General features: G+C 48.4%; 1 long non-coding RNA gene across 1 annotated transcript in view; it reads left to right on the forward strand.

Annotated features, from left to right (window-relative positions):
• The first annotated feature begins 801 nt into the window (after positions 1-801).
• The window catches only part of LOC135318628 (uncharacterized), a 131,969-nt gene continuing 107,075 nt past the window's right edge, over positions 802-25,695 (forward strand). Inside the window, exons 1-2 of the long non-coding RNA XR_010376907.1 lie at positions 802-890; positions 2,603-2,727. This is a non-coding gene — a long non-coding RNA (uncharacterized LOC135318628). The remainder of the gene's footprint in view (positions 891-2,602; positions 2,728-25,695) is intronic.

The following is a 25,695-nucleotide window of genomic DNA, read 5'->3' on the forward strand; positions in this document are numbered from 1 at the left end:
TGGGGGAGCCCAGACTGACCTGCCCCCCACTTCCCGGGGTGGGAGTGGGTCCCCAGCTGGGCGCCATCTTGGTTGCGTCTCAAAGCCTCTCCAGCCTTCCGTTTCCTCCATCTCTCCTGCCATCTGGCTGCTGTGGGAGGATTATCATGCACCCGATGGGGGCCTGTGTTCTTTGGTCATGGTGACCGAGCCCTGGCCCGGGATCCAGGGCCTGACAAAGACAAATACGATTTAATTAGGGGCTGTGCTGCAAAATCAGGGGCTGACGCCCCCGTATCCATGTGGTGTTAACTGAGGTAAAATAAAAAATCCTCCCTTCTTCCTCGAGCGCCTTACGGGCAAAGCATGAACCCTCCGGGGACCTTGCTGGCCGCGCTGGCGATGGAGTTGTGGAGCAGGGCGAAGAGCCTGTGGTTTAGATCAGGTTTCTTTTTGACTGCCCGGTGAAGCAACAATCCTCTGGATCCTTCTCAGAACACTGTTTTCAAAAGCGTAAGATAAAAAACAAAGGATTACAAAGGACCCCAGTTGTACTGACATAGTTATAAACGCTGTGCTGGAGCAAAACCTGTTTCATTACAAACCCATCAAACAGCGGGATCCAGCGGCAGGTCGGCAGGACCGAGCTTTGAGGACGCGAGGGGCGTAAGCGAAGTCTGAGTCAGTCTGCGGGGACTGGGGCGTGGCTGCAAACAGGAAAAGCGCCACTGCCACGAAGTCCAGGTGTCGTAAACAGTATTTGCGACCACGTTCGTAATGGGAGGAAATGCTAGACTTCCGTTGGCAGTTAGTGAGAAGGAAGGTGTACTTTTTTTTGCACACGTTAGGAGCCAGGTTCAGAGCCCCTGTTCTAGGGCCCCGTGCACGTTACTGGCCGGTGAACCCAGCAGGTGAGTCCCCCCTTTCTGAGTCTCGTTTCCTCACTCGTGACGTGGGGATCACAACACCGACAAGCTCAGAGGTACGTGAAAGTTAAAGGAGACGCTGCGTGAAGAGGCTTAGCTTCTAGCTGCTCAAGTCGGAAACCTGGGCGTCACTCTGAACGTGAACCCTTGCCTCACCCCCCATCCAGTCGCCCCTCAAGCCCTGGTGCTCTCGCCTGCCAGAATCTCCGCGAGCTCCTTTCCCTTCTGTGCCCACTGGGCTTCGCAGTGCCGGCCCTGGGCCCCCGCCTCCGCTGCCCGCTTCAGTTCCAGGCCTCTCAGTGGGGCCAGGGTGCGATGCTCACACGGGCACCACAGGGCCCCTCCACTGATTAATTAATTTATTTATTATTGACGTATAGTTGATTTATTGTGTTGTGTTAGTTTCTGATGTACAGCAAACTAAGTTACACATGTATATGTATATATATAGTCTCCTTTTTTATTATAGGTTATTATAAGTTGCTGAATACAGTTCCCTGTGCCATACAGTAGGATTTTGTTGTTTATCTATTTTATATATAGTAGTTTGTATCTGCTAATCCCAAACTCCCGATTTATTCCTCCCCCTCTTTCTCCCTGGTAACCATAAGTTTGTTTTCTACCCCTGTGAGTCTTTTTCTGTTTTGTAAGTAAGCTCATTTGTGCCATTTTTTAGATATTTGTGTGATATTTGTCTTTGTCTGACTTACTTCACTGAGTATGATCATCTCTAGCAACTGATGTTGCTGCAAATGGCATTATTTTATTCCTTTTGATGGCTGAATAGTATTCCATTGCATATATATACCATATCTTCTTTATCTAATCATCTGTTGATGGAAATTTAGGTTACTTACAACTGGGCTCCTCTTGCTTCAGACCTTCTAGGGCTCCCAGGAGGCTTCAGTGTTGGGCCCAGATGCTGCAGGAAGATTCTCTGACCTCTGGCCTCAACTCACCTCCCCATCTCCCTGGGACCACACCCTCCCTCGCATGTTGGGCACGATGGCTCCTCACCTCCAGGCTGGCCACTTGCTACTCTTGACCCGGCACAAACGTCCCTGTCTTCTCCTTGTCGACTTCTTCTCTGACAGCTTGGTCTCTGGTGTTGCCTCCTCTGAGAAGCCCTCAGCCCTGGGGGGTCACCCTGCCAAGTATTCTTGTGGCAACTGTGAACATTTCTGTCAGGGTTATCACTGTATGATCTGTGCCTTCATCTGCTCAGCTCCACACAGTGTGGGGCTGACCTCTGCAAGCCACGTTTCCCAGGTTCCTGCCCTGGTTGTGGCTTTGGTCAGGTCTCGTCAATGGGAGGCAATGGTCGGAAGCTGGAGAGCAGAGGGCGGGGGAAGCTGGGGGTATTTCTTACCTTCTTCTGGATACTTTGGCAGGGTCCACATTTCCTCCACAGCTTCTGCCCCCACTGGCTTGCTCTGGTGCCTGGGTGTCGCTAATCCAGGTTGCCTCCCTGTCCTCTGTGGGTCTCTGTTTCCCTGACTTGATTCACCTAAATGATTCACTTCCCTTGTCCTCTCCAGAGAGTGCATCCCACACCTTTGAGTCCTCAGAGCCAGCAAGAGGATGCTGCATCTGTGCTTCTCCCAGCTCTTCTCTGTCTCACAAGCGTCTCACTCATTCCTGCCTTTATGGTTTCATCTGAACTTTTTTTTATGCCCCTTGTTTCCTCTCTTTCCCAGGTCCATCCAAAGTCTGCCCTTCAAGGTCCCACTCAGATGCCACCTTCTGCATGAAATCCACCTAGACTGCTCCAGCCTGGCCTGTACTGGTTTTGGTGGAGCACATTCTTTGCTCTTGTTTCGAGGTATGTTCATCCTTTTGCCCAGAGATTGTAACTCTTGATGGCAAGAGTAACATGATAATAAATATAGAAATAGCTAGCTGAGGCCCAGAGAGGTTAAATAGCTTGCTTAAGGTCACACAGCTACAAAGTGGCAGAGCTGAGGCTGGATTGGAGCTGCCTGGCTCACAGACTGTGCTCTTACCTGCTGTGCCTTCTCCCTGGGTCACGTTTGGGTCTTGGATAGAAAACACCTTACAGGTGTTTATGGTTGGAGAGTAGGTGTGAGGGCAGATGAAGGGATCTGAGAAGGTGAGCAGAGGGGCTTGTTACCTATCAGATCTCAGCTTCTCATGACGGGGAGACCTGGGTACCAGGCCCCTGAGGTCAGACCCACATGCCCTTCTTTTTTTTCTCATCCCTTGAATTCTGCACCCCCAAGAACTTGCTTCGTATCTCGTTCTCAGCACAGACGCTCCTCCAGCTGTTTCTAACAACTTGCTGCTTCACATGAAACCCCATCCAGGTCATTTCCCACTTCACACTGCAAAGAATAATAGCCAGAGGTCTCTTTCTATAGGAAACACTCCTCAAAGCAGAGCAGCCTTCCACTCGGGGCAGAGAGCAGAAGTCTCAGGGCAGCAGCACCTGCAGGAGCTGGGAAACATTAACTCTGCAGATAGATTTCCCTTTCTCTCTGGCTGCTCCTTGCCGTGGTGACTTTCTGTATTTCCTGGCCATCTGAATCCACTTCTGTGTCTTTAATCACAGGGCCTTGTGTGTCTTTGGGCCCCGCCTGCCCAGCCTCCCTGGGAACTTGGCATGTGGCGTTCTTGGGGCTCTCCTGTCCTGCTGGAGAGATTCAACTCCAGCTGCCTCCAGAGAGCCTTCTGTTTATGCCTCACTGTGGGGCAAGGAGGGGAGTGATGTTTTCGAGCACCTTCTGTGTGTCGGGCATGGTGCTGGTGCTCCTGGATCATAAATTATGATCCTCACAATCTCTGTAACAGGTTGGTTTCTCAGTAGAAGGTTGGTTGTCGAGATGGAGTTTGGGCACAAGATGTTTATGAGGGATTTAGATTGAGGGGTAGGAGAGGAAGCAGGATGTGCAGAGGAAGTTGGTGAATTATGACCTAGGCCTGGTGGGGAGCACTGGGCAAGATTTGCCCCCTAGAGTGTCCAGAGTTGGGCCAAAGTACCTCGTCCTATACCCACCCCCCCTACCTGGCTTTGTAATCAGAGGCAGGCTGTCCTGGGAGGGTTGTGACCTTGGGGATGGTGGGCAGCTCTCTGTAGGGACCCAGATCCTGAGGATCCAGCAGCTGGGGGCCATCAGCTGACTGCACCCCCAGAACCAGGGGTAGTCATGTGTCCTTGAAGAGAGAGCTGGGTGTTGCATCTTTGTGTCTGTAGGGTAGGAGGCAGTCCTCACAGCCTTGTTTTCCGGATGGGGCTCATGGAGGGCATGACAGCCAGTAGGAAGCAGAGCCTGGATCTAAACTCAAGGCTGCTTGAAGCCAAGCCTCATACCTTTCCCATGATATTTTGCCCAGGGCATGGGGGAAGAGTAAGGAGAACATAGTGTTTTATAACATTTATTTCTGGAGTTGTTCATCAGCGTGCTTCCTATGCAAAGGGAGAGAGAATTTGTTTTGATGAGCAGATGATGACCTGCACAAGCCAATGACTGGGCCCAGAGGCCTGGGATGGAGCTTCACAACTGGGGAGGCTGGCGTGGTCATGGAGTGGGTCATAGGCACTACGCTGGTCTTTCAAATGTGCCTGGGATTTGCATAAAGGGAGGAAGGGAAAAGGCCTGAGCAAAGCAATGGGAGTCAGAACTGAGAAGCCTTCACAGGGAAAGTGGGCAGGGGGGCCGGGTTTGAGGGGAGCAGTGGGACCCAGATAAATGAACTGCAGATGGGGAAAATGAAATTCAGCTTCATTCTATTCAATTCCACCAGCTTCTTGAGCTGGGCCCAGAGTGGACAAGAAGGCTCCCTCCCTCACCTGGTGGACAAGGCCTCAAGCATCCACCTATCCTCTAAGCTTTGGAGCCAAGAGGCCCCAGCCAGTCATGGAGGGGCCACTGCAGGAAGGCTGCTGAGGTCAGCTTGCCTGAGTCTAAGTAGAGCCTCCTTCTCCTTCAGGGAAGGGGCCTTGGCAGGGAGGCAGATTAAGGCCACTCTGTACTCAATGCCAGTCCTCCTTACCTGCCAAGGGAGGGTGAGGGGTCGCTTGTGCCCTCTGGGTGCCCGGGGAGAACGCAGTCAGGCTGAAACCAGCCCTCACTCCTCTGAGGAGCCCTGGGATGAGACCTGGGTGGGAGCTGAGCCAAGGTGGGGTGAGGAGGTGGGAGAGCGGGTACCGAGGAAAATGTTCCCTCCTCTAGCTTCTGGGTAATGGGGTTTCATCACCTGTAAAACAGCAAGAAAAGTAAACAGAAAGCAAGCAAACATCTTTATTCAGCTTAATGACTGTCAGCTTTTTCTTTTTCTCAGTGAGGACATTAGGGGAAAAAAACCCACTGTGATTGAATTGTGACTCGCCCCCACCCTGCCCCCGATATGCTGAAGTCGTAACTCTTAGTACCTGCGAAGATGACTTTTTGGAACTAGGGTCATTGCACATGTATGTGGTTAAGTTAGGATGAGATCATGCTGGAGCAGAACGGACCCCTAATCCAGTATGACTGGGGTCCTTATGAAAAGAGGAAACTTAGGGGAAAGGAAAGGCGATGTGAATACACAGACACAGGCAGAAGGACATGTGAGGACAGAGCAGAGATCGGACTCAGGCAGCTGCACTTTTAGGGATGCCAAGGATTGCTGGCTTCCCGCAGAGGCTGGGAAGACACGAGGAGGGATTCTACCCAGAGGCTCAGAGGGAGCCTGGCCCCGCTGGCACCTTGATTTTGGACTCCTGGCCTCCAGAACTGTGAGACAACAAATTTCTGTAGTTTAAGCTACCCAGTTTGTGGTACTTTGCTTTGGAAACCCTAGGAAACTAACACACTCACTATCTAACAGCCTCTTTATTTAAGGACATTTTAACTCCCGAGTAGGATGGACAGTCTCAAGATACCCTTCGAGCTGAATGCATATAACTTTATGCCAAGTCTACTAAAGGGGCACTTTTCTCTCCTTTTCATCCTGGACCAATGAAAAACCATCCCAGACTGGCCCCTACACTGGACTGGGGCTGGGGGTCTACAGCTGTGCCAGAAGGAAATGGGGGAGGGCGGCAGCCTCTGTGACCCCTGGGGGTCCTCACCCCTCTTTGGGCCACGTGTCCTTGTGGGTTGGACTGTGACCTCTCCTTGGTCCCTCCCACCTCCAAGGTTGTGGGGATCTGTACCTGGGGATGGCTGTTTGGGGGTTCAGGTGTAGTGAAAAGTTCCTTAGTTACTTCTTGTTCCAGAAAATGCACATCCAGAGCTATGGGATGTCCCCATATCTGGAAAGGGGAAATCGGATGTATTGAGGACAGATGAACAATGCTTATGCTTGTAAGATACTCATAGAGGACACGGTGAATATTGTGGAGGCTGAGATGACGAAGATCCTGGTCTCCCAGGGCCTGAGGGAAGGTTACTATTTTCAAATAGGAGGGAAGAATAGGTGATTGGGGGCTAGAATATGCACCTGAGAAAGAGTCACACTGGTGGCTCATGAGTGCATCTGTGTTCATGTCACTACTGCCTGCACAGTTTTAAGCTTTTAGAGCTGCACTTATCCTGCTTCTGTGGAGCAAGGGTTCATTGTGATGTTAAGGGAGGTTAGGTGGACTGGATAACACAAGGAACTATATTCAATAGCTTGTAATAACCTATAATGAAAAGGAATATGAAAAGAACATATATATGTATAACTGAATCACTATGCTGTGCACCAGAAACTAATACAACATTGTAAATCAACTATACTTCAATTAAAAAAAAAGAGGTTAGGTGGAAAACATAATTTACTAGTAAAATATACTTGAGAAATATTAGGTCAAACAGCCTCAGACAGATTTCTCTCCTGCAGGACTTTTCAGAATCTTTAATATGCAAAAGTGCATTGTCAATATGCAGCATCTCCCAAATTCAGTTGGTAGTGGAATTTTTTTTTCCCTCTTAAATATGACCTATCTTTTGGGATTATTTTCTAAAGGACACTCTTTGGGGATCCCTCTTCTAGAAACTAAGATTCTCAAGTTTTCCATGAAGTACCTAGCAGAGTGCCTTGTGAATTTTATCCTTAACCTTTCCAGCTGATGCTGGTGGTCAGGGTGTTATCAATGGTGATGGTGATGGTTGTGAAGAAGAGGTGGGAGTCATGGTTCTGGTGGTGACCCTGGTGAGCAGGACACGGGTAACGAGGGTGGGTAGTTAGGTATCACTTTAGTAAACCCCCAGGGAGGAAGAGCTCCTGACTCAGATAGGCCTTCTGTGTGTGAATGGTACTAGTAGGCTTTACAGAGTTGATGACCTGGGCTGCCAGGAGATGGTACCTGAGAAAGTCAGGACTGTGCAACCCCAGGAGGTCAATGGGCCCAGAGCCAATAGAAGACCTTAGTGAGCTGGGAAACCCACCGAGGGTGTACAGTCTTGTTTCCTGGAGCCTCTATCAACATGAATGTAATAAAAAGAGTATCATTTCCATGACCATATGAGTCCTGCTATGGCGGAATGCTGAGAAGGCTTGTGAACACATTAAGAAGTGAAGTGGAAATACGTGTGCTTGTTTCTTCTGAGCTGTGTCCGTTGGAATGGCCCATTCTCAGCTCAGTCATGCTGGAGAAGGTCAGATGATTTACGACCCTCTGAAGGGACCGAGGGAATTGTGAATGTGGCTGTGAAGCTGTGGTGGAGATTTTCATGGTGGTGGCAGTGGTACTGACAGTGATCATGGGGATGGACAGTAAGGATGATAGTGGTGGTGGCAGGGTCATGGTGAAGGTGAGGACAATGCTGGTGGTGATGGGAGTGACAGAGGCAATGATGGCAGGGTGCAGTGGTTGAGGGTGGCAGTGATGGGGACGCCCCAAGCGTGATACTGGCAACGGTTCTATGGGAATAATGGCAAGGGCTGTGTACCATTAGGGGTCTAAAGTGGCCCTGTGGTCACCTGCCTCCTTTCTTTACAGGTAGGACAGGCTCTGTGAGATGTCAGCTGGCCTGATAAGAACAAGACCTTGCTTTGGAGGCATTGAGTTGTCTTCTGTGTAGAAAGGTGGCCCTTCACTTTCTCCATAAATCAGCGCTGTAAACTTTCTGCTTTGTAATTTGCAGGTTGTCAGCCCCACAAACCATTCCTGCCTGGGATATGGAACTTGAACAAATAAATCACACTTATTATTCACATCAGCAGCAATGTCATCGTGGCACGGGAGTCCAGACCTGGACTGACCTACCCAGGGGACACAGGCAGCACCCCCCGCAATATTGTTCAAGCCAAGCCCACCATGATTCAACACTGAATTTCTAGACAGAGGCCCTTATATCAAAGTGACATAATTTAATAGCACTCTTCTCCCTCGTTGGAGTGGGGCCTCACTGGGGGCGGCAGACATACGGCTTCCCTGGGAGAGGGGCAGTGACTCTTGGAGGCAGGTTCATGCCCTTTCCCTCTGAGAAGACCACTGTCAGGTCCCCAGCCTGTAATTCATGCGGCTTAGCCTCTGACACATTCCTACGCGCACCAGTGCAGCTCGGCTCCCCGCTTTCTGCACATGTCAGCTCCACCTGAATTTAAGGAGGAAATACAGGCTCAGTCTGGGCTCATGTCAGGGTGGCCCCCGCCCTAAGGATGCCGAGATGGCGGCCTCTGGGTAGATTTTTAGCACCTGTGTAGCACATTTTGGCAAGGGCTGCTCATTTACTGATCACAGGCTTGCTATTTGGGGGTCCCTGTTCTTCCTTTTGGGGAATGAACGCTTGATCAAGGCCTCACCGGCCTTTCACGGACGGAACGTTCACTGCCATCCACGGCGTCCTCGACACGAACCAGAAATCACAGCAGTAGTTTAATTAAAGCCGCTGCGCCGTGTTTCTCCATGTTTTTACGCAGGAGGGGCAAGGTGACAGTGGGCTTGCCCTTTTTGCTCTTTTCCGGAAGGAATTATTAGTTTCATTTTATTTTTTGCTTGTTTCTTTTCTCTGGGAATGAAATAACATTCCAGCAACTTCTGGAAAACACCTGCGCTAGTCAGCAGAATGTTAAAGCAGGCGGAGCAGCTCCTTCATAGATGTATCCAGTATTTCCCTATGACTCCACATGGTTGTCAGGGTGGAATGCCAGTCAGCAGGGGTGTAGGGCTGTGTGGGGGCTCCTGTTTCAACGTTATAGAAATGAATGTCTTGGGGGAGAAATCTCTGTGGCTTAGTAAATTAAAAGTTCTAGAATATACTGGAAGTAGGTATTTTTGGTTTGGAATATAAATGCATAATACATGGAGAATATACGTTTTGGGGTCATTTTAGGCATAATTCCAGAAGGCAGAGCCTGTGTGTGTAGGAGATCATAGGACTAAGTGAATGTTCACAACAGTTTCATTAATGCTGTGAGGAACAGGTGACATACAAAATACACCACCATTCTTAGCGATTGAATTCCAATTTGCTGGGGGGTAGGGTAGAGCTCAGTGGTGGAGGGCGTGCTTAGCATGTACAAGGTCCTGGGTTCAATCCCCAGTACCGCCATTAAATAAATAAATAAATAACTAGATAAATCTAATTACCTCCCTCCCCCCCACCAAAAAATTTCCAGTTTGGCTTTGGTTTTGAAATGTTTCAAAACACAGTATGCCGGGACGTGAGGATGTGACCAGACAGCCTCTATGATTTTTGCAGTTTCGGTTGTAGGAACCCTGCGGTTGACTCCCCAACATCCATTGCACCCAGATGATTAAGCAGCCTAATTCGGTCACGCTAATTCCACTCCATTTGCCAGGGACTGGCTCAGTGCCTGGCAGGCAGGTGTGAGTCAATTTGGGTCAGTGAGACTCCAGGGAAGAAGCTTGGGGCTTCTGGGGAAGAGCAGCCAGTCCCGCTGCCCTTCTCCTTCCGCCCGGCTGGATGTGAACAGGGACGCATGTTGCTCCAGGTGCTCTTGGCAGCCACTTGGAGCCCATAACTCCTGGAGGATGTGGGTGCTAAAGAACAGAGAGGACATAGGTCAGCCAGATCTCTGCATGTGGGTCTTAAAAGACCATGCCATTCTATAGTCTGATGGGATTTCAGAAAAGAAAGACCCCCTCCCAGGTCTGCCTCCTACCTGGAGGGCCACAGGTGGGTCTAGGTAGGGAGCAGTACAGAGTAGGCAGCCCTGGAGTACAGACATGAGTGTTGACATCACCGTGTCCAGGTACACGTGGGTCTTCCATGAGGGGAGCTCTGGGCTTTCCCAGAGTCGGAGGCTCCTGGAACTCACCTCTGGGGGCAGTGTCTCAGGAGCTTGGCTGTGATGACCGGCTCAGAGAACTGCCTTCTAAGGGGGACTTTGAGGATGGGGAGAATTTGAATAAGAGGCAGGTAAGCCTGGGCAGGTGGGAATAATCCCATGAGCAGAGAGTTGGAGGAGCCCCCATGGTGTGTGAGGGGAAGCTCAGGGGTGACACCCCAGAGGCTGCATGGGGCAGCTGTTCCCCCAGACACCTCGAGACAAGAGCCGGAAGTTTCATTTGAGGACAATATATAGGTATTTAGTATTTAGGACAATTACACCCATCAGTATTGACCTACAGGCAGAGACTGGGAGCAGTTAAGTCTGAAGAACATCAGTGGGGTTTACAGGGCTTGGTGGGGGCAGACCAAGAAGTGTGCGGAGAGCATCACAGGAGGGGGCCGTGGAGTGGGAGGGAAGAGAAAGCCCAGGTGAGAGGGATGGTGTCTGGTATTTTGGGACTGAGTGCAAGGCCATCCAGAAAGCATGGTCACCCTTCACAGGGCAGGGGAGGGTGTGGGTCCCGCCTTGGGAAGGGGAGCCTTGAGGAGGCTGGAGTTTGCAGGGGAAGGATGACATTTCTGAGACAGACAGCATCGTTCTGAATGGTGAAACCCGGCCAGCTCCCCACCCTCAAAGGCTGCAATTTAGGGACGGAAAAGTGTTCCACCCGTGTTTTCTTACTTCGATGTGTAAACACAAAGCAATCTAGTTGGAGACAGGAGAAAAAGAAACCGCGCCTCGTAGTAATATCCTTTTGCAAAGAAATATGTATTTTGTAAAAGGATGGAAACTTGTGGACGCTTTAGGAGTGTGTTCTTATTTTTAAAAACTCAAGGGTTTTGGTGAAATCAACTTTGTTTTCTCAGGTCCCCAAAGGGATAAACATAGGCGCAGTTTTGGCTGGTGGCTTAGAGAGACAAAGGAAACCACAAAAATAGCTTTCTAATAATTGTCCCCGTCCCCAAACACGGCTGTCGAGGGCTAGTTGGTGCCAACCCCGCTTCCCTAATCGGCACTCGCTCCGCCTGCCACCCCTCTAACACCCCAGCTCCCACCAGCCGCTGGGGGTTCAGACAAACCTTGCATCTGGTTGCCCTTTGCTTCTTTCTCTTTCTGTCTTTGTTTACTTGCACGAAGAGATGGTTGTTTTTATTAACCCCCTCTGTTTTCTTTAGGTTTTGCACCTGTTTTCATCTGTTCATTTGTCTCCATCTGTTCCCATACCTTCCTTCTGTGCGGCTCTCGGTGACCTGGTTCCAATAAGGCAGCTGGGTTTTGTCCAGCTCCTTCTTTAAGCTTGAGGAAGGCCCTCCGAGTCCTGTGGCTTCCACCTCTCCCTGGGAAGGCTTTTGTGTTTTGTTATTCCTCTCTTCTATTTGTGTTTCTCCATGCAGGGATCTTGGGTGTTTATAAACTTTTCAGGAGCGCTTACTTTTGAAAGGAGAAAATTGCTTCTGAATTTCTTGACCTGCCTGCCTGCTGAGATACGTTATCTGTGAAATACCCGCTCTGATGATTGGCAGACTTCTGAGCAGTAGCTCTGCCTTTCCAAGGCTAGCCAGCCCCTCGAGCTGTTGTGTCAGCCTCTGCTTGTGCGTCTTTCTAGGACAGAACAATAATTAAACAAGAACCACTTCATCTGTGCAATACTTTGCCCCCTCAAACCTCATCTTTAAAGTGAATCAAGAAATAACACAGAGAGGTGGATATAGCTCAGTGGTAGAGCACGCACTTAACAGATACGAGGTCCAGGGTTCAATCCCCAGTACCTTCATTTTAAAAAAATAAAAAATATTAATAATATTTTAAAAAGAGAAATAACACAAAATGTCAAAACCTGAAAGAAATAAAATTCTCAGCTGCATCACAAACAGTTCTTCCTTAAGTTGTTACAGTATTGCTGTTGTGTGATCCAGATGGAGACCATGTCATCCTTACCGCTAACCCTCTAAATCTTCACTATTCAAAACGTGGTCCCTGGACCAGCAGCATCAGCATCCTCTGGAAGCTGGTCAGAAATGCACATTTCTGTATTTACTATATCCCAGCTGCTCCTGGGATACAGTCATATGTACCATGAAAAGCTTCTCCGTTGTGTCACAATTATTTCTTTGAGACTTGCTGCAAAAGTTCATGAAGAGGAGGAGTTAATGCCACATGTAAAAGTCTCCATTCGCAAAGCTCTGTGGCTCTGGCTATTCCCCGAATGAGCCACTGAGGATGGAGTTGGCTATTGGGACAAACTGCACTGGGACCTCTATAACGGGACACTGCTGGACTGGCTGACTATATTCCATGACCTGGTGGTCCTGGGCTGGCCCCACGTGAAGGAGCTGCTGCCGCCGAGGACTCCTCTCCACGTCGCGTCCCTGACCAGGCAGCTTCAGGACTGCACGGTGGGCCACCAGCTGCTGCAGTTCAAGGGCGCCACTCTGGCCTTGGTCATCATCACCTTAGAGCTAGAGAGGCTCACGCCCCACTGTTGTTCTCCTATGTCTGATCTGCTAAAGAAAGCACAGGCAGTTGATGGCTTTACAAGGAACTTGTAAAGCAGCAGCTGACATGCTTTTAGTCATCCTCCCGCACAGACAACTTTCTGTTTCCCCTGCCAGCCCCTGTGCCCCGACCCCAGTGCCCTTGAGAGCATAGTGGCAGTCCCTCCTGGCTTGGACTCCTCTTTATTCTAGGCTTTATGGATCCTATAACAAGAAAGGACGAAGGCCCTGGAAGAGCAACTGAGAAAACTTTCTTGAGTCTCATAGTCATACTTCCTCCAGATCTACTGAATCAGAATGTGCGTTTTCTAAAGATCCCTGCGTGATTCCCGTCGCGTTGAAGTTTGAGAAGTCCTGCTTTCATAACCATTAAAAACATTAAATGGAGTGTGATACCAAACAAAAATCAGTCAAGTATGTAAATGATGATGTGGCACAGCATCAAGACTGTGGGTAAAATGTCTATCTAGTTTTAGCCTCTGCTCACAGGTGAGTCACCGAGTTCACCTGGCCTCAGCGCTGACGTGCCAGACGGGAGGACAGCACTCCCGCCCTCTGCACCCGTCAGGGTCGATGCAAGGCTTTTTGGATAAAGATTAAGTGAAACAAATGGGTGAAAAGGCACTTTGTAAAGCACTCCAGAATGTTAGCTGTTCCCGTTTACACATCGCCTCGTTTTAATTTGCGGGCATCTTAGTTCTTCCTTTGCCTGATGCAGATACAGAGGGGAAGTCACCACAGTCAGGACACATCAGGGCAGGAGATGTCAGAACACCTCATTCGTGAATAGGAATAACAATAACTTCTACTCTGGGGGACACTTGTCAGTTTTTCGCTCTTGCCTGGCACCTGAAAGTCCTTCCTACAGTTGGAGAATTTCTCCCCATATGGGTCTTGATGGGAAGCAGTGCTGCTTCAAAGACAGAAAACCTGAAAGGCAGCCTCTTCTGTCTCCCTGCTGGGCTGCCAACCTCCACCTGCTGGCTCAGGACATAGGCACATACTCCAGGCTCAGCCAAGCCCATCCTTCCCCCCAGGGCTTTGAATCTGGGAGACGTGATGCAGAGGCATGGATGGTGGAGGATTTCTCAGCACCAGCAGCAGCTGCAGTGGCCGTGGCCACATTTGCTATTCAGGGGTGGGTGTGGGGCTGCAGTACCAGGGATATGCTCATCCAGCAATGGCATTAGCTGCTCACAATTTGAACTCAGCTCCTGGTTTCTGCTGGCTCCTTCCCATTTTCTGAACATTCCCTGTAATTCTCTGAGATGCCCTATATCCTCTTGGTAAACTGCTTTTTTCTGCTGAAACCACCCAAGCTGGTTTCAATCACTTGATACCAAGAGGTCTGAGTGATCACTCCACCTACCTGAGTGGCTTGCTCTGAGAAGTGAGGAAACAGTGCACGGTGGATGGCACTTAGAAATGTCCCATCAGTGGGAGCAGAAATGAACAATGCATCTACTTCTGTTTCAACTTGATCGAGCCCCGTTCTTTGATCCTTGAATTCCAAGCTGTGGCTTCTACTAATTCACGGGCAGCTGGCCATCTTTCCTTTCCCATGGAAAGGAGCCCCGCGCCCAGGAAGCTCTTCCGCTGCCCTTGGTTGGAGGCCAACTCCATGTCCTGGTCCTCTAAGGTCACTGCTAAGATCCGGCCCACTCTTCTTTCTTGTCAGCAAAACCAAGGGTGACAGGTTCCCAGACTTCTCCCAACGTTTCATCCAATTTGCCCATCGGCCATCTACTCCAAAGATCTTTAGGACTACTTTCAATCTCTTTTTTGACTTGTCTGGGTTACCAGATTCCCTTCGCTGCCCCACTAAAATTGAACATAAAGCAGACTTCATCAAGGCCATCGTTTCTTGCTCATGGTCAGTGTCAACATGAGGGACCCTACCAGGAAGCTAGTAGGATAATTTGTGTGATTAGCTTTGTTCCTTCGTTAACCCATGTCAAAAGCTGTCACCGATAGCCTTACTTCCCCTGCTTCATTTACTTCCTTCCAGGGCCATATGCTGGTGATTACCAATCTTTGGGGAGTTGAAATACCTTGTCATTATTTCTTTGATTCCAAGACATGCCTCCCTTTAGCAGAAAAGGAGGGGAAAAATCACAGCATGGCATTTATTTTCAAAATGGGAGCAAATGAAAATTATCTTCACGTTGACATCTTCTGAGAATTCAGGTTGTCTATTGAAATGGTGACATCTTAACACTGAGGAACGCCACCTTCAGAATTCCAAATTGTGTGAAAGAAAGCTGCTCAAGGCCATTGTTTATTTCTTCTTTGTAAATTTGCAGGTTTGTGCAGACATTTACTTAATCTTGGACTTATTCTTCCTCAGTCCAACCTGTGCCTTTGAAAGAAGAAGCTGTGACCTTCCTACACCCTGGCATTTGCCTACTTCCATTTACCTTTCCTTTAAAAAAAAAAAAATCCTGTGTTGCAGCCTCCCTTTGCAAAATGGAAAAAAACACCAACACAACATGTCCCGCCTTTGGCTGCTTCTTCTTCTCGTCCCTCAAGTTAGAAAATGTGGCTGCTAAAAAACATAAACAACCTGTGTCCCAGAGAAACTCCTGAGCAGAGCACTGGGAACCTTGAACCAAGCAGTATTGTTGGTAATAGCACGAGACTGGAAACTCCAGCGTCCCTCATAGGAGGGTGGACATAATGTTGAGACACAGTATTCCCACCATGGAATATTATACACCAGTGAAAATAAATGCCAATATGGCTACCTGTAATAACATGTAGAAAAATCTTAGAGACATGGCAGGGGATGAGAAAAGCAGATTGCACAGCACTATATACCATATATATGTGTGTGTGTGTGTGTGTGTATTTTTTTCTTTTTTTTGAGGGGTAAAGCTCAAAAACTTAGAGAATCTTGACACAACATTGTAAACTGACTATACCTCAAAAACAAAACAAAACAAAACAAAACTAAGAGAACCCAAGCACAAAGTAAACATGTTGCCTGGGGGTAATATGGAGGAGATTTCTAGAGCTGACTCCTTTCCTGTTATCCTCTCCTCCTGGGCATATGGGAGCATCCCCTTGCAGTGGAGTGAGGCCAAATGACCAGTTCCATCAATGGGCTGTGAGTGAAAGGGGCACATGCCACTCCTGGGTTGAAGCATTTACTCGCTGCTGAGGTGATCGTGGGGGGAGCCTCCTGTTTAGATGGTGGCACTGAAAAATCAAAGTGTTCTGCACTGTGGAGTTGCCACGTGTGGGACAGTTGTCCTGGAGAGCCCTCTGCAGCTGCAGTGGATTCTGCTTAAGCCAGAAACCAACCTTGGACGATGTGTTAAGCAGTTGAGATTTTATTTTATTTATTAATTTTTTTAACTGAAGTACCATCAGTTACAATGTATCAATATCTGGTGTACAGCACAGTGTCTCAGTCATGCATATACATATGTATATTCGTTTTTATATCTTTTTCATTAAAGGTTATTATGAGTTATTGAACATAGTTCCCTGTGCTATACAGCAGAAACTTTTTTAAAATCTATTTTTATATACAGTGGCTAACATTTGTAAATCTCAAACTCCCAAATTTATCCCTTCCCACCCCATTTCCCAGTAACCATCAAATTGTTTACTATGTCTGCGAGTCTGTTTCTATTTTGTATATGAGTTCATAGTGTCCTTTTTTTCTTTTATCTTTTTAGATTCCATAGATAAGTGATATCATATGGTATTTTTCTTTCTCCTTCTAGCTGACTTCAATTACAATGATCATCTCTAGGTCCATCCATGTTGCTGCAAATGGCATTATTTTATTCTTTTTTATGGCTGAGTAGTATTCCACTGTAGAAATGTACCACAACTTCTTTATCCAGTCATCTGTCGATGGACACTTAGGTTGCTTCCATGTCTTGTCTACTGTATACAGTACAAGCAGTTGAGGTTTTAGACTGCTTTGTTACAGCAGCATGACCTGGCCTGCCCTGGCCAGCACAAATGCACACAAAAGCTGTAAGAGAGTTGAAATAACAATCAACCCACCGTTGAGGATATGGCTGCTCTAGGGAGAAGGCAAGTGGATTTTGGAACAGGAAAGAGCACACAGGGAGCTACAAGAGTGAAAGTAATATTTTGGTTCTTAAGCTGGGTGATTTGTTCGTAGGTGTTCATTTTATAATTAGGCTCTATAATTAACACATGGTAATGTAAGTGCCAACTATCACACAATAGAAAACGATTTAAAACAATTTAAACAGTTTAAAACCTAAGCAGTGTTAAAGGCAGAATCTGAATGGCAGGTAAATGGGGAGTCGCTGTAAAATTACCTCAGCTGTGCTCTGCGTTTGACAATTTTCATAATAAAATGTTGGCTAAAAACTCTGAAAGGCTAACAGTTACATTAAGAACTTAAAAAAAAAAATCTGACCTATAATTCAGCTACCCCAACACAGCAACCTGTATTGGTGTTTTTGAGCTTTTCTCTCTGAATACACTGTTTTCATAGCTGCGGTCATAGTGTACGTAGTGTTTTATGGCTTTCTATTTTCACTTAACATTTTATTATCAACAATACGTATACTTTAGTACTTGTGCTTTATTTGGATAAATGCATTCATGTTTGGGGAATTCCTTCTATTCCATGCAAATGTGGGCATCCCCGTAAACCTCAGTCATACTTCAGAAACTAAAGACACTTTTTAACTCGATAGTAAGACTAGTCAGAGGTCTAACACACACTGTGCCTTCTAAAGTTTCCTCAGGAGATGCTGTCTGTCTGCCAACTACTATTTTCTTAAGACAAAGGGAAGCTTTTTGAGTTTAAGAGATACCGGGCGAGTAATAGCCTTTCCCCCAATCACGGTTGCGTGCCCACCGTGAGCTTGCGGGGGCACCTGCTGCCCCTTTTCTTCTGGACTTTTCTCCTTTAGCTTTTTTGCTACTTCTGTCTCTCCACTATCTAAAAAACAGCGCTGAATTAAAATCTCAGCAGGTATAAAAAAAATCCACGTATCTTTGGAAGCATATGTCATTTCTTTTTTCCAGGTTGTAAAAATCGTTCATGCTCATAGTAGATAATTTAGAAAATAATGTAGAAAGGAAACCCACCTACCTTTCCACCAACCAAAACTAGACTGCTACTAAAACTTTAGTTTTTTAAAGAAATGTACACTCTTTAATAGTCTTTCTGCCTGAAGACCAAGTGTAAGAAGCCAGATCGTTCCCTGTGTTCGGTTTCTGCTGTGTGCCTGCACATCCACAGTCCAGGTGAAACTGACACCAGCCGTACGGCCCATCCCTTTTTGGCCACGCGGTAGCTGGAACAAGAAGTCTTCCCAGTCATCATTAAGATGTGATTTAATGTGTCGTCAAGTATATAGAAGGCTCCTCCACTCAGAATAGCAAACAGCTGTTCACCATTTCTTGTGAGCCTGCAGGCAGAGGAAGGGGGGACTAAGGATTGGGGTTGCAGGCGAGAGCCTTCATGGGGAGGGCAGGCCGCTCCTGGGGGGTCCTGGCCAAGACCCTGAGCTGTCCATTTACCTAAGGCTTGGATATTTTTTGGCTTGAAACTATGGACCAATTACTTTTCTCTCTCTCTCTTTCTCTTTCTCTCTGTCTCTGAGTTTTCAGGACAGCATGTTGGTAGTTTACAGTGGGAGGGCCAGGGGTTGTCTGATTCTCTGTAGGTCTTTAAAAGTAGCCTGTGTTCTCTGAAGGGCATAAGGTGGTCTGAAGTGGGATGGGTTTGGTGACCTCTGGGGGTTCTGTCCACACAGATCTGACATTGCTATTTTGGCTCTCAGCTTCCTTTTCCAGAGATCACTTCTCTGCTGTCCAGCCTCTGCTAGCTGCCACCTGGCCTTCTAGTCCTTGGCCACCCCCTGGGTGGAGGGCTGGGTCTCTTGCTCCGCCAGTCCGAGGAGTGAATGGAGCACAGGCTTGGAGCAACGCGTGTCTGTTTGGTCCACGAGCCTGTGGGAGTGCCTGCCATGTGCTCTGCTTGTCTCCGGGGGCTTAGGATGGTAGCAGACAGCATACAAATCATGGAGCCGGGAGCTTTGAGGCTGTTGTAGCTACCCTCTTGATATTACAGATGAAGAAACCCAAGGCTGTCCTTGTAGAGGGGAAGAGTGGGTGGGTAAGGGAGTGGTTACCGAGCACCCAGTCGATGCAAGGCTGCGTTAGGCAGCCATCTGGGAGGTATATTCTCTTTGTTAATCCCATTTTACAGTTGGGAAAAGTGAGGCTAAGTCACTTGCTAGACACTGCCAGTAGTGGCAGAGCTCACACTTAAATCTGGTGCTCTTTGACTCTAAATCTTGTGCTTTTCTCCACTCTCATGCTGTGGCCCAGAATTTACAAATACGCCCATCAACCGTGACCCTGGCCCTGGGTGCCCTGCTGCTGGCAGTGGCATTCTTAACCATATCATCAGGCCACAAACATGGCCTCCCTCCCCCTTCCAAAACACAGTGACCCCACACTCCCCTTCCCCACGCATGTGCCCTTTGGGGACTCATTTTCCTCTTTGTCCTGCTTGAACCTCATGGATCATCTGTGCAAATATTCTGTATCAGCAAACGAAGGTGAGGGGTCCCAAGCTCTCCTCAGGAGGGACGCTGGGCAACCTTTGGTTGCCTCCAAGCATGCCTGTGGTATGACTGTGGGCGGGCTGTGGGTGAGTGTTGGCTGTGCAGGTCTGGGGTGGGATCTGTGCCGGACCTCGGCTGACCCAGCCTGCCACGTGTGTCCCTGGCAGTCACATCTGCCTTGTTCCGCAGCATGTCACCTGAGTCTCATGTCCCTTCCAGGTCCTTGAGAACAAGGACTGAGCCACCTTCTCTTTGTGCCACCAGAGAATCAGAAACGTTCATCCCATTAGCAACAATAGACGTTGCTGAATGAACCATGTGGCTGCTTTCCAGAACCAAGCTTCACAGACATGTGCTTTTTCCTTAGGAATAAGCTTTAGGTTGCTATTAATTTTTTAGACTCCTTTTTTTAACCTTTTTAAATTGAGTTGTAGTCATTTTACAATATTGTGTCAAATTCCAGTGTAGAGCACAATTTTTCAGTTATATATGAACATACATATTTTCATTGTCACATTTTTTCTCTGTGAGCCACCACAAGATCTTTTATTTATTTCCCTGTGCTATACAGTATAATCTTGTTTATCTAGTCTACATATGCCTGTCAGTATCTACAAATTTTGAACTCCCAGTCTATCCCTTCCCACCCCCCCGGACTCTTTTTAATGAAAATGTTCAACCTAACAGAAAAGTAGCATGAATACTTTTGACTATAACGAATGCCGTGATGAGAGCTCTTTTACCCTCTGTCTAGATTTAACAACTAGCATTTGCCACGTTTGCAGTAGCTCCCAGAACCCCGGGTTCTCATCTACTCCTGTGGCAATAATGACACTGCCCTGTAGAGGGACTTGTCCAGCACTTCGGAGAAGCGGCACACACAGGGGCCAAGCCCCGGCCCCTTCGAGCTGACTGCTCCCCAGCCCCTCACGACGTGCGGCCCACTGCATGCCGGGCTGCGGGGAGGGCGCCCAGTGACCTCATCGTCTCAGGTGAGGAAGCCTGGGTCCCCGTCTTGAGGCCGTCACCCTCAGCCTAGAGACGGAAGCGTGAGGAGCCGGTTGTGTTCTGACGTGCCGAGTCTAACGCTCCACTTTACATAGACGGACAAACGGAGAAACTTGGAAGCCTGCGGTCTCCTCTCTGGTGAACGTTACTAGTCACAGTTGGGAAACTGCGGCCAGCGGGACCCCGTTTCTTAGCTGTGTGGTCCTTAGCAAGTCCCTGCCCAACTCTGGACACGGTTTTCTCCTCTAGAGGTTAGGGGGTCAGGCTGGACTATTTCAAAGGCCCCCTTCAGCTCCAAGTTTCTAGAACTTTTCACGGTAAAGTATTTCACCGTCCTCCCTTCCGCTCCCTCATTTGCCTGTAACTTCCTCTCGGAGCCAGGGCCTGTAGGAATCGCCAGCTCTGCCCAGATTCCGTGATGGGTTCTAATCCCACCCTCAGTAACCCGTGCCAGGCGGAGGTCTCCCAGTCAGGAATTCCTCTTGTGGAGCAAACCCATGTCCCCACTGCTGCAGTTTCCATTTATTTCCTTTGACTTGTCCTCGGGGGAAGCTCGTGATTACTGGTAATTCTAGTTAATCCTTTAACTAGTAAAAGGAAACTAACCATCTAATAGGCAGAATGAGGGAACGACTTGGCACACGATTTGCAAAATAGAAACCTAAAATATTCCAGAATGTTCTCAGGGAGGCCACAACCATTAACGGCCGGGATCTGGCTGCTGTGAAGCCTTGTCTCCTAGCGCTGGGCACACTTCTGAGCCGAGCCAGGAGCGGGCACAGGCGTCGGCAGCCCCTGCCGTCTTCCCCTCTCCGCATGTTTGTGGCATAATCATTTCACTTGCTAAAGCAGAGCAGCTCCAGCCCCGTAAAGGGCTTTCTGACATTCTCTGAGCAGCTGGCCTTCCCCCATTTTAGGAGATGTCATGGTTTATTAATTCCTTGCAGAAGCAGTAAGAACTGGGTATTGGCTTAATCTGGGGCCAATTTACTGTTATGGTAGAGAAATTGGCTCTGTCTCTTTTTATTCAACACAGGGCCTATAGTTTCTCCCTTAACCCCTCCCTCCTGTGCAGGGCTCTCATCCCACTCACTTCTGACTGTGTGACCTTGGGCCAGTGAGTTAACCTTTATGTGCCTCAGTTTCTTCAATATAAAATCAGGTTAATCACAGTACATATTTCACAGGACTGTTTTGAGTGACTATTAAATTAATGAGTTATTTTAGGATCTCTCTCTACCAGAGGCTTTAAGTGTTTTTTTTTTTTTTAAATCTGGAAATTTCACATAAAAATGCAGATTTTCAGTTTCCCATGTATGTGGGAGCCATGACAACCTGTGTCCACGTTCCTGTGTGGAGCAACTATTTGGAGCTGACTGGAGGTGGTTTCCCTTGTAAAGGATGCCTGGTGCTTCCCAGGCCCCTGGCCCTCCCACCCCATCCTTTCCTCATGTCCCATCTGGCCCTGAGGCCTCGAGTCTGTGGTCTGGACTCCTCTGTTCCCTCACGCTGGGCCGGGCAGAGATCCACACAGCTAAGCTCTCTTCAACCCCCAAAGCCGCTGAGAAGTGTCCTTCTAGCTTTACCTGTACCCACGGTGGCGGGCAGCTCTGATCACGGCGGAAGAAAATCCAAACAAAAGAAACAGAATCTCTCCTGGGGCAAATCTACCTTTGTGGATTGAAGATGAAATTGTAATTTGGAGGAAGAAAGAAGGAAGGGAACAATGCTAAAATGTAGCATGACTCCTATTTTTTTTTTAAATTGAAGTATAGTCAGTTACAACGTGTAATGTTTCAGTCACATATGTACATACATATACTCCTTTTCATTATAGGTTACTACAAGATATTTAATATAGTTCCCTGTGCTATACAGAAGAAATTTGTTTTTTTTTTAATCTATTTTATATATAGTGGTTAATATTTGCAAATCTTGAACTCCCAATTTATACCTTTCCCATCTCCTTTCCCCCCGGTAACCATAAATTTCTTTACTATGTCTGTGAGTCTGTTTCTGTTTTATAGATAAGTTCATTAGTCTTCCTTTTTCTTATTTTTAAGATTCCATATAAAAGTGATATCATATGGAATTTTTCTTTTTCTAGCTTACTTCACTTAGAATGATGATCTCCAGATCCATCCATGTTGCTGCAAATGGCATTATTTTATTCTTTTTTGTGGCTGAGTAGTCTTCCATTATATTTCCTCATCATAATACCATTGTTGAGTCCAAGCTGACCGGTGCTTTATGTACATCCCATTTAAGTGATATCATAGTATCAGCTGGGTAGGGGGGCTTGTTCCTATCTAGCAGATGAGAACAGTGAGGCTCTGAGAGGTTGGGGAACTTGTCCAAGGTTGCATCATTAGGAAGTGGTGAAGGCAGGATAAGGCAGCCCTCATCTGGAGGGCTGGATGAACTGGACTGGATAAACGTGCTCACCTGGGTGGGGCTGGGCTGGAGGCCATACTGGTAGAGCTCACAAGGCATTTAGCGTCCGTCCTGACGCCTGTACGCTGAGCCAGCCATGCGGGAGGTTCCTGCCCTGGGAGAGGATGGGGGAATTTTGGGGAGGAGAGTGGGAATGCTCGCAGCTCAGAAAGCCCACGGGGCTGTGGTTCTCATCCGAGGGTGACTGGTTCCCCCAGGGCACCTGTGACAAGGCCTGGAGACATTTTCAGTTGTTGTGACTTGGGGGTGCTACTGGCATCTGGTGGGTGGGGGCCAGGGATGCTGCAAACAGCCTACTGTGCACAGAATGTTCCCACAACAAATAATTATGGGTATAAAGTTTGCAGTAGTGTTCAGGTTGAGAAAGCCTGCCCTTGAGCCTCTTTTGAGTGTAAGAGTCTGAGATCGATTTAAGGGTCACCAGAAGCCCCTCTGTCTTGAAATATCGTCTGTAATCATCTTGTCACAGCCTTAGCCCTGAGGGTCCCATGAAGTGTGGACATTCTCTGGAGGAGGATTTATCAACAAAGAAAGAATGTCACACCTGGAAGGGACCTTAAGGTCATCTGAGCAAATCCCTCAGTTGTTTTGATGAAGCAACTGAGGCCCAGAGGAGAGAATGTCTTGCTCGGGTTACAGTTGGCTCAGCTGAGCGGTCTGACACCTTATCGCAGAGGGAGGGACACACAGGCAGGCAGGTGCAATCCAGGGGAGGTATGGGCGGCACTCCATGGGAATTCAGGCTACCGGTTGCTTCCACGGCCCCTGGCATGTCTGTCTGTAACAGGAGGTGGAGGAGGCCCAGGCCTCGGGCATTCCCACCCAGGTCTGTTCTCACACTGTCTAGGGCAGTGCTCTCAGTCTCCTGCTGGTGTCAGCATACCCTGGAGGGTCTGTTAAAACACCGATTGTTGGGCTCCACCCCCTGAGTTCCTCATCTAACAGGTCCGGGGACCCTGGATTTCTAGCAAGTTCCCAGCTGATGCTGATGATGCTGGTCCAGGGACCACACTTTGAGAAGCCTGTGCTAGGAGAACAGGTAGATCTGAGATACCTGTTCCTGGGAAGGGTATGAAACATGGCCTCGGAATGGGCTGCTGCAGGCTGGGTGGCAGACACCAGAAGACCCTAACCCCTGCAGTCCTCCTCACACTTTGGCCTAGAGTGGGTCTGTGCCCCCAAACTTGGTGTAGTGAGATCCAAACCCTCGCTTCTGGGAAGGCCACTCTACCTCAGGGGTAGGGTCACCAGATACTTATCTTCCAAAGTGGGTCACACTTGAGTGAGAGATGAGACAGTGCTAATAATTATGTGGAAACAGAAGGCAGACCCTGGGCTTGTCTATGGCAAATTGAGCCGTGGGAGGTCTGCTGGGCCCCTGGGATAATGGCTGGGCCCACATGGAAGCTTAAATCTCCCTCAAAGACCTTTTGATGTGGCCAAGTTGTTTCCACAGGGATCAGAGGAAGGGATGGGGTAATGCTGGCTACCCGAAAGGTTTTCAGGGTGGCCTCCAAAATATGCAGAGTAGAAGCCAGCAGAGCCATGAACTGTGTCACCATACCACCCAGCGGTGGGCTGGTCAGCACCTTGGAGGCCAGCTGGGGCCACCGTCCATGCCTTGGGGAAGCAGTGCCATCAGAGCCAGCCTCACCTGCAGGGTCCTTCCCTGTACGTCCCAGCAGTCAGGGCTAGAGGGCCTCGGGGATCCAGGCAGGAAGGATGTGGGGGCCTCCCCTGGTGTGTAAAAGGAGAGTCTGACGCTCAGGGTGGGGGGGATGGGCTCAAAGTCACCAGTTGGTCAGTAGAGGGACCCGAAGCAGGCTTTCTAGGTCAGAGATCTTTCCATGGACACTGATATACAGATACACTGAATTTGGGCAGGTATGTACATTCAAATGGACGCGCTGCTAAATGTTGGGGCCAACAATCAGCTCAGAGCAGGTGTCGCTTATTTCTCATGCAGATACAGAAACGGGGGCATATGCCTAACTTGAAACCTCGGCTCGTAATTCAGCAAAGACCTGTGTGTTGTAGTGGGGCGCTCATCCTCCTCTGCCGTTGATTCCTATTTCCTTAAAAGTGAGTGTTCCAGATCTTCTTTATACTGTTTTTCATCTCTTGTTCTGCATGATGGTATGGAGATGGCAAGGCGGCCAGGGGAGGAGGACAGGCCACTCCTCAACTTCTGGAAAGGCCATGTTCTCTGGACCCAGTCCAGCAGGAAAGCCAGCAGTGCCACCCGGGTCACCGGCGTGGACAAGTGGGGTGGGGGACATTGGGGCGAGCCCTGGGCCCAGATAGCACATGATGGGGGCCTGGGGACTCCAGGACAGGCCTGGGCAAGAGGGATCACAGGACCGCACAACTGGAGTCCTATAGGCCAACCCGTTGTGGTGCGGGTGGGGAAACGGAAGCCCAGAGAGGGGAAGGGATTTGCCCAAAGTCACACAGAGAGTTACGCAGCTGGGACTGCAGTCCTTCTCTCTCACTCATGGTCTAGGCCTATTTCCAGCACATGTCACTGGCCAGGCAGGAATCTGGGGTGGGTCTTTAGGTCTCTCACATATTCTGGAGGTGGAAGGTGTAAATACACAGGGCTTTGTTGGAAGCTGTGTGGGGTTGGTCAGGGAGAGTGATTCCTTCATCTCTGTGTCGTCACAAGATGGCGCCGTGCCCGACACAGGTGAGATGGTCGGTATACATTTGTCAGTTGAATCACTTAACAGTGATGCTCCCAAAAGTTTTGTGTAAACAGTTTTTGTAACTTTAACCTACCTTCTAAGGCATCTGAGTGCAAGGAAAGGAAAACAACTAGGGGTTTTATGTGCTCTGTATGTGCATTTTCTTTTAAAAATATTTTATTATTTCATGCATTATACAAGCAATGCATATTTATTGTAGGAAAAAATAGATAAACAAAAACAAAACAAAACAACAACAACAACAATGATGCAAGGAGAGTATGTTTCGGGCTGTAATACTTTGGAACCCTCAGCTCTCTCCCTGTAGCGCCAGACTTCATTTCTGTGT

Source organism: Camelus dromedarius, chromosome 19 (genome assembly GCF_036321535.1).
Source record: "Camelus dromedarius isolate mCamDro1 chromosome 19, mCamDro1.pat, whole genome shotgun sequence".
Taxonomy (NCBI): Eukaryota; Metazoa; Chordata; class Mammalia; order Artiodactyla; family Camelidae; genus Camelus; species Camelus dromedarius.